Source organism: Siphateles boraxobius, unplaced genomic scaffold, assembly GCF_051911475.1.
Source record: "Siphateles boraxobius isolate OS27281-9 unplaced genomic scaffold, OSU_SipBor_1 130, whole genome shotgun sequence".
Taxonomy (NCBI): domain Eukaryota; kingdom Metazoa; phylum Chordata; class Actinopteri; order Cypriniformes; family Leuciscidae; genus Siphateles; species Siphateles boraxobius.
This window is the reverse complement of record NW_027508734.1, coordinates 30,510,159-30,518,017: the sequence shown is the minus strand read 5'-3', so window position 1 is coordinate 30,518,017 and position 7,859 is coordinate 30,510,159. Positions and strand designations below refer to the sequence as shown.

General features: G+C 38.2%; 1 long non-coding RNA gene across 1 annotated transcript; it reads left to right on the top strand.

The window, feature by feature from the left end:
- The first annotated feature begins 365 nt into the window (after positions 1-365).
- On the top strand, positions 366-6,718 carry LOC143736624 (uncharacterized). The gene is made up of 3 exons (XR_013203511.1): positions 366-467; positions 763-1,035; positions 3,444-6,718. It is a non-coding gene; the product is annotated as an uncharacterized LOC143736624 (long non-coding RNA).
- The last annotated feature ends 1,141 nt before the right edge of the window (positions 6,719-7,859 follow it).

Genomic DNA, 7,859 nt, shown 5'->3' with positions numbered 1-7,859 from the left:
GCCAAATAGATTTTACTCTAAAGAGCAACTTATGCGAGTAATGTGACATCTACTGATATTTACGCTACGCCATGACGCACTGGCCTACTTCTGACGTCATAAGTTGAGTAAGTTGTGCTTTTAATGCAAGTAGACTGTGTATGGCTAATCTAGCTGTGTAAGCTAGAATTTTTCTTTGTAATATGTTAAATATGGATATTTTTCTTTCACAAACTCTTCGCTTCAGGAGGCCTTTATTAACCCCTCAGAGGCATGTGGAGTTATTTTATGATGGACGGATGTACTTTTTTGAGCTTCAAAATGATGGTTGCAATTCACTGCCATTATAAATGTACGAAAGTCTGTCCTAGAAACCAAAGTTGTTTGCCACACGGACGGATTATAGTGGTACACACAGGAAGACTGTCTTGGGGAATGTTCACCTCTTCACGCTCATTTATGTTTGTTTAATGCGTTTATGCCTTGATGTAAGTACATTTGCATATGTATGTTTATTGTATGTATGTGTTTGATGTCCCGCGATCGTTCTACGGTTGTTATCGGCGCGTTTGGAGCGCCGTAGCGGCCGTAATTTGCCGCGAGATAAATCCGCTAATCAGTATTAGCATCGGCAGTATTCTCAACTGTGTAACCAATGTGTTTTATATTAGTAACATACCATGGTACAGTGTATTATGTTTATCGTATTTGTTTATTACCATGCCAGTGTGTAAATGATTCTCAGAATACAATTTTAATTATATTTCTTTATTGTTCCTTTAGACCATTAATACAGACATCATTGGCAAAGAATAACTTGTTCAGATGACCATCCAAAGACTGTTCAATAAATACATCTTTGCGAAGAATCTATTCTCCGACCCCTGATTCTCTGACCGGAATCCCGTCCATATTTGGCCGCCTCAATCAGCGTATTATAAAGTTGTAGCACACTTTGCTACAATAAAGCTTGGAAGTGTCAGGTTTTTGTTGTTGTATAACTCATATTGTATTCGTCTGAAAGAAGAAAGTCGTATACACTAGGATAGCTTGAAGGTGAGTAAATCATGGGTTAATTTTCATTTAAAAGTAAACTACCCTTTTACCAAAATAAGGGAAGAATATACCTTGCAGAATTAGGTGCAAGGTATGCTGGGTAGGGTCTCTCTCTGGATATCAGCAGCTGCGGCAGAGGGCTAGGGACTAAAAAAATGTAAACATTACAAAATGAAATATTTTAGATACAGACAGCTTACATGACACATGGGCCCTGTCCAAAATGGCACACTCCGGACTTGTGGACTTCCTCAGAGTCCACACTTTGGTGACATCAGGTAGTGCAGACTTATAGGGCCCTTGGTGCGAATCCACAAGGGTGCATTGAGAGGTATTTTTGGGACAGACTCGATCGTCATGCCGGAAATAGGAAGACGGTCTGGTTGCTGTTATGGACAGGAGCTGCAGGTTCGGGGAAGTATGCTGCCTATTGTTGTTATTGTATTTACCATTGTGTTTGCGAGATGGCTTGCCATGCATAGAAATCACATTTTTGCACTCCGATGTCGTAGAGGACAAGATTTTTTTGTGCATACAAATGCTGGTGTTATGCACGAAGGACAGGGTAAGGAAATAAAAGTGATTGACTTTGTAGCTAAACGTTATAACTTGTCAAAAGTCCTTAATGCGTTAAGTTATTTTAATGTAATAATAATTGTAATAATGTAATAAATGCTTATTTAAATGATGTACTGTACATAATAATAGATAATGTTCCATTTGAACTAAGATTACAATTTTAACACAATGAAAATGTGTGTGAGTTTCAGATGAATTTACAGGTTTAAATATTTATACTACCTTTACATATGACTCAGTAAAGAGCTGACATTCGGTTCTATTTATTTAATGAATCATAATGCGATCGTATTATTCAGCGCCATAGTATTAGCCTATGTTTTAGACATCAACCACTGGTCGATGACCATAATGTTTGTATAAACTGTAGGTAATAACTGGTAAAATGTACATCTAGGTTATAAAAACTGTAATGATACTTACACTTAAATATTTTGTTCTCAGCCATGTTAACATTATTGTCTGTGAGCAAAATCTCCTCCCATCCGTTGTCTGATTGGCCTTCCGCAAGGATTCCAGGGTAGTTAAAGTGTGTGGAGCCTGCATCCATGCGGGCTTGGCGGAAGACCGCTTCAAGGGTACAAAGGGGGCACTGCTGAGCACACTTCAGAGTGTTAAAATGATGAATGGGACGGCTTACTGAGTCAGACTCAGCAAGCACGCGCAATTTAAGTCCATAAGACCGAAAGTCCTAGCCTGGGAAAACCCAGACGAACTTCCGGCAAATTTAGATTTGCTCTGCAAGTTCTAACTCAGTTACGACTAAGAAGGGTCTGGTTTTAACCAGGCTACGAAAGTCCACATGAAGTGTGTCATTTGGGACAGGGCCGGCTCTTCCACCCTGGTTCGCCATGCACAAAGTAATGTTATAACATCTGATCATACCAGATGCTATATTCAGCTTATCTCACAGTTAAAGCTAACTTACAGATTTAAATGAAGATACCAGCATTGTTATTTAATTAAAGCCCATATTTCAACTAACGTTTGCTTGTGTTCATTCAGTGACCGTAAAATCTACAAGCTACGTTTATGCTAGTGTGCAAACCATGACTCCAAGACCCCCTATTGTACAAGACAGCAAAACAGAAGTCCTAACAACGCTACAATAGCCTGTCTGGTAGCACGTGTAATCACTGACATAATAACCTGAGCTAAGGAAGCTTACCGGGCTAATGCTTATTTTTACAGTCTAACGTTATTTGAGCTATCGTCATTGTGGTGGTTTTCCATTAACGTTACATTACAAGTTCAGTTCGACTCAATTCTACTCATCATGTTTGTTTTTCCATTGTGCATATCTACGGCCTTGTACCTGCATGTGATACCTTTTTCCTTAAGGATTGAGTAAGAAGACACCACTTCACCCGGGTCAGTTCAGGTTGTTTAATCCCGGGAGTGAGCGAGTCTAGTCGGGGCGAGTTGAGCTAACATTATAGGTGTAGCTTGTTTGAAAATTCAGGGCTATAAAGAAAATAGGCCTACACACTGGTAAAATTGTGAGTTTTATATTTGTATTATTTATTTATTTTTATTTTTTCCTAAAAAGAAAATGTTTGTTTAAAAGTTTTGTCAATATAAGCTTTATAACAAGTGTGTATGTTAAGTTTGGTAAAAAAAATATATATATATATATGTTGAAATATGTGTCTGCCCTTGGCCAATGAGAGCCTGTGCTACTGGGGATTGAGAGGGATCACCGGAGAGAGAGAGAAAAAAGATCGGGGGAAGGAGAAAAGAGTGCGTGATCATTTTTTGGATGAGCATTAATTAGGACAGAAACTAATCACTCTCTGCGCTGTTCGAACTGTTTTTTTTTTTTTTACCAGTTTCGTTACGAAATTTCGAGCGGTGGACTGGATCGGAAATGTCGACGGAGAGCGGAGGACTCGTTCGGGGCTCATGGCGGACATTCACTAAGGCCTAACGGAGCACTGATTTATAGAGCACGTGTGCATGCAAGATGAGTGAGTACAGTTGGACTGAGAACTGTTGAATATCAAATCGTTTGGAGGAAAACGGCAATTTCAAATGCACTGGTTTAGAGACTAAGTTTGCGGGTTCTCACGTTTATAATTGAGGTATTGAGTGTTTCATATCTGTTTATGATACATGTGTGTGAGCAAGATTTGTAATGAGGGAACTGAGTATCAAAGACTCGGTTTAGGGAAACGAATCAGTTAAGAGTCATTTGATTAATACTGAGTCAATTTAGGAGTCATTTGATTACAACTGATTCAATTTAAGAGTCATTTGATTGCGACTGAGTCAATTTAAGAGTCATTTGATTACTACTGAGTCAATTTAAGAGTCATTTGATCACAACTGAGTGAATTTAAGAGTCATTTGATTACAACTGAGTCAGTTCAAGAGTCATTTAAGGACATTTTAGTTATTTTGTTTCGAAGGAGTACATTTAAGAGTCAGAGTTTCGAATAAGTATAAATTGATATTAATAAGAGTAATTCGCTTGTATTTGAGGAAACAGTTTTTTTGGTCTTACTATTTTAAGTCACTGAAGTAGGCTACTGAGTTTTGGGTCACTTAAAGGGTTGCGCTATTTAAATGTGGGTAACCTTGTATTGCATTGTAGGTTTTCCCTGAATCATTCAAGATTTCATCACTGTGTAAAAGTGAATTATTCTGTAGTTTCATATTCTTACTATTTGTTTCACTTTTTTTTGTTTGGGGATTATTCAATAAACCTCAGGGTTTATTATAACGTTCGGTTGTCAACCTGTTTTTTTTTTTCTATTCTCAAACACATGAGAATATATGTTTATTAATTGGAGGCACCGTGCTATATAACAAATTATTCTTGTAGTATTCTTGTAGCTATCTATCCATTCTTCAGGGGAAGGACCAGCCATTACACTTCACTACTGCTGGGATACCAGGGCTCCTTTGATAGTAATAACGAGTGTACCCGGCTGGGGAGGGTTACATAGGAATCTAACATTACTCTAGCTAATGTCACTGAAATATACCAAACGAAATATTGTGAATATCTCGTACCTGCATGTGGTAACTTTGACAACGCCACTTCACCGCAGTCAGTTCAGGTTGTTTTTTATCGGGAGTGAGCAAGTCGAGTCGGACATCACTGAAGCTTTGTCACTGAAATATACCAAACGAAACAATCAGCACTCACTCATATCACTGGTATTAATATATCCATAGACTTATAAAATAGATTTCATGTTAACGTTTTAACGTAGAGTTAAAAGAATAGTCAAACACTCGCTCACTTGGGGTAACCAAACCTTTTTCATTTATGGAGTCAGATGAAATGAGGAGTTAATACTTATGAGGAAATGTATTTCATTTAATCAAATTACATTGCCACGCGGAAAGACGGTAACGCGCAGAGAGCTTCACACGCTGATCGGAAAATCTCCTTTGGACCGATTGAGCCGGGCTTTCAGATGCCTGCCTTGTTTTCCCCCATGGGGAGTTTTTGTTTGTAGTTTTGTTTTATTTTTTACCTCTTATTAAAATATCCATTGTTCCTGCATTTGAGTCCTCGTTTCACTATTACACCATTCCATGACACTTTCTCACTATAATATTCCTGTTACTCCAAAACAGTGTGCCATTGTATTTGGTGCTATCCCTAATGGTGTCATGATTTTATTTAAGGACATAATAGTTTTTGACAATGCCTCTCCCAGACCCTACTGACACGTATGTAGGCAGAATAAGTTTTAAATCTACATTAAAAAATAATAGAGATAATGGTTTTCTTTTCTTAATGTTTCCACTCCTCACGTTGTTACAAAATGGAACAAATTAGTGGAAAATGTTTTGTGGTAGAAGGTTTGGACTCCTCCTAACAAGTATCTATTGATAAATATGGTCAAAGAGATTTATTTTAATGTTACTCATCGGTTATTCATTTCCTGTTAACTTTAATTGAGTCAATTTAAATGAAGTAGATTATAGATGTAAATTGTACTTTTTGTGATTCAAAACCAAAGACGCTTACATCTTTTTTGGCATTGTGATCATACAAGAGAACTTTGGCAAGACATTTGCCAGTTCATTGTTAACTAGACTTTGAGCTTTATTTCATGGATGTTTTGTTTGGGTTTTTTACACGGAAACCCATTTACACGGATCCGCAAAAACGAATGAAAACCCCTGTATTCTGCTGCCAGGCCATTATGCTGATTAAACACTGACAGAACAAGTAATACTCATATGCATGATAGAACAAGTAATACTCATATGCATGACGTCATCGTATTCAGAGATTTGCGTTTTTGTTATTTACACAGAAACCGTTTTCAAAACTTTGCGTTGATTTTCAGGCACCCAAATTGCACCCAAACTCTGTTTTACGTTTTTATCTGAAAACTGTCGTGTAAACAGCCCCAAATACGTTTTCGTTTGAAAACGCATCTTTTTCTCTCTGTTTTGGCCTTCCGTCCACATTGAGACAGCGTTTTTAAAACGAAGCTTTTTGAAAACGCTCTCCAAAGGGGATAAATTTGAAAACGCAGTTTTCGTGTTTCGTGACAGTTTCGTGTGAACTGTCAAACCGGAGGTATTTAAAAACGATGACGTAAGTTTAGTCATGTGACACATATTGTACCAATAGATATTCATGTTTTATACCGGTCTGGTGCCTGTTATGTGCTATTCACTTTCACGCTGTTGCTAAAATATTTGCACACTCTTCAAATCAAAGTCCGGCTGTTAGATCACCAGCTGGAGTGCCCTTGAGAGCCACCAGAGGGCACTCCACATCAGACTATTGTCATTCCCTCATAAACTACATCTCCCATAACTCACTGCCCGGACTCTTCATCCATTACCACATTCAACAGTGTCTCATTATCTTGTTTAACTCACCCCATATAAGCCTGGTTTTCTCATTCATTATCTGCAAAGTCTTTTATGTTGTCTTACTGCATATCTGAGCGTGTTTGTTTCTTGTTTCTCCCATGTCCTGGTTCTCTTGATTCTCTGCCTGTTCCCTTGGATTTCTCTCTTTGCCTCAGCCCTGATCTTATTGTTTGGATTGTTTGTGTATGACCCTTGCCTGTTATCTGGATTACGTCTTTGGATTACCCTGTTCAATAAATACTGCATTTGGATCACACAACCTTTGTGTCTCGGAGCAGTTTGTGACAGAAGACTTCGCCCATATGGATCCAGCAGTTGAGTTAAGGTGGGCATACACTGTGCGACGTCTGTGCGATTGCAGCAAGGTTACCTACTCACACTGAACGAGTAGATCGCATGCGATGTAAAGCCAAAGCTCGCGTTTTATGTGCTCACACTATACTGTCCGATCATCGAGCTGCGACTTGACTGCTCACACTATACGTGTGAAATATGCGCGATGGTTGCGCCAATAGACCATGATATCGTGTATCCAGAGATATTGTCAAAACAAGCATCAGCTATCAATATCAAGAGTATTTAGCATTTCTAATGTATTAAATTATTAGTAGTATTAGGCTATTATTATTAGGGAAGGCCTACTTTTATTATTAAATGTATAGGCTATTATAAATCATTTGCCACTGTTGTAAACCTTGTTCTTCTTAAGTGTTGAAAAACTCAGAAGCGAAGACCAGGAGACTTGGCTTATCTTTTAAGCAGGATTGTTTATTTGTTGTAGTCTGCTTCATCCAAAATCTTACCCAAGTCTAACTCAATATCTAAAAACACAGTGTTTTAATCCTTCCAAAGGGGGAGGGATTTACATAAAAGGGAGGAGGCAATCTGAACAAAGCATGTAAATGTGAAGTACAGGAATCAGCACTTTACCGGAAGTTCCACAGCCCTGATCTCGTCAGCATAACAGGGTGATTTAAATATCTTAATCCAATCAACCAGACTCTTCACCGATACCTTCACATTATCATAGAGCTTAATGGCCAGGCAGTGCATAAAGACAAAAGGTGATAGTCTCAGTGCTCTGATCAATTTAACTTACAATAGAGAGAGCAGGACAGGCAGGAACCGGCAGGTCTGTGACATCAGATGAGAAGTAACAAAACGGTTAATGTCCTATGCCTCAAAATGGTAACTTTCTCAGTTAAAATACTGTTGAACCTAAACTGAAACATTTTAATAAATTTGTAACACTACATTTCCCCCTTTGAGAGTTCTAATAACTCTCACATTATATACAATTTTAAAAACTTAAAAGTTCATTCTTGTAACTTGTGATCGTTACAGGCACATAACGCGTGTTCTGTGTCTGCTTTTCTGCAATTGCATGCTGACACACA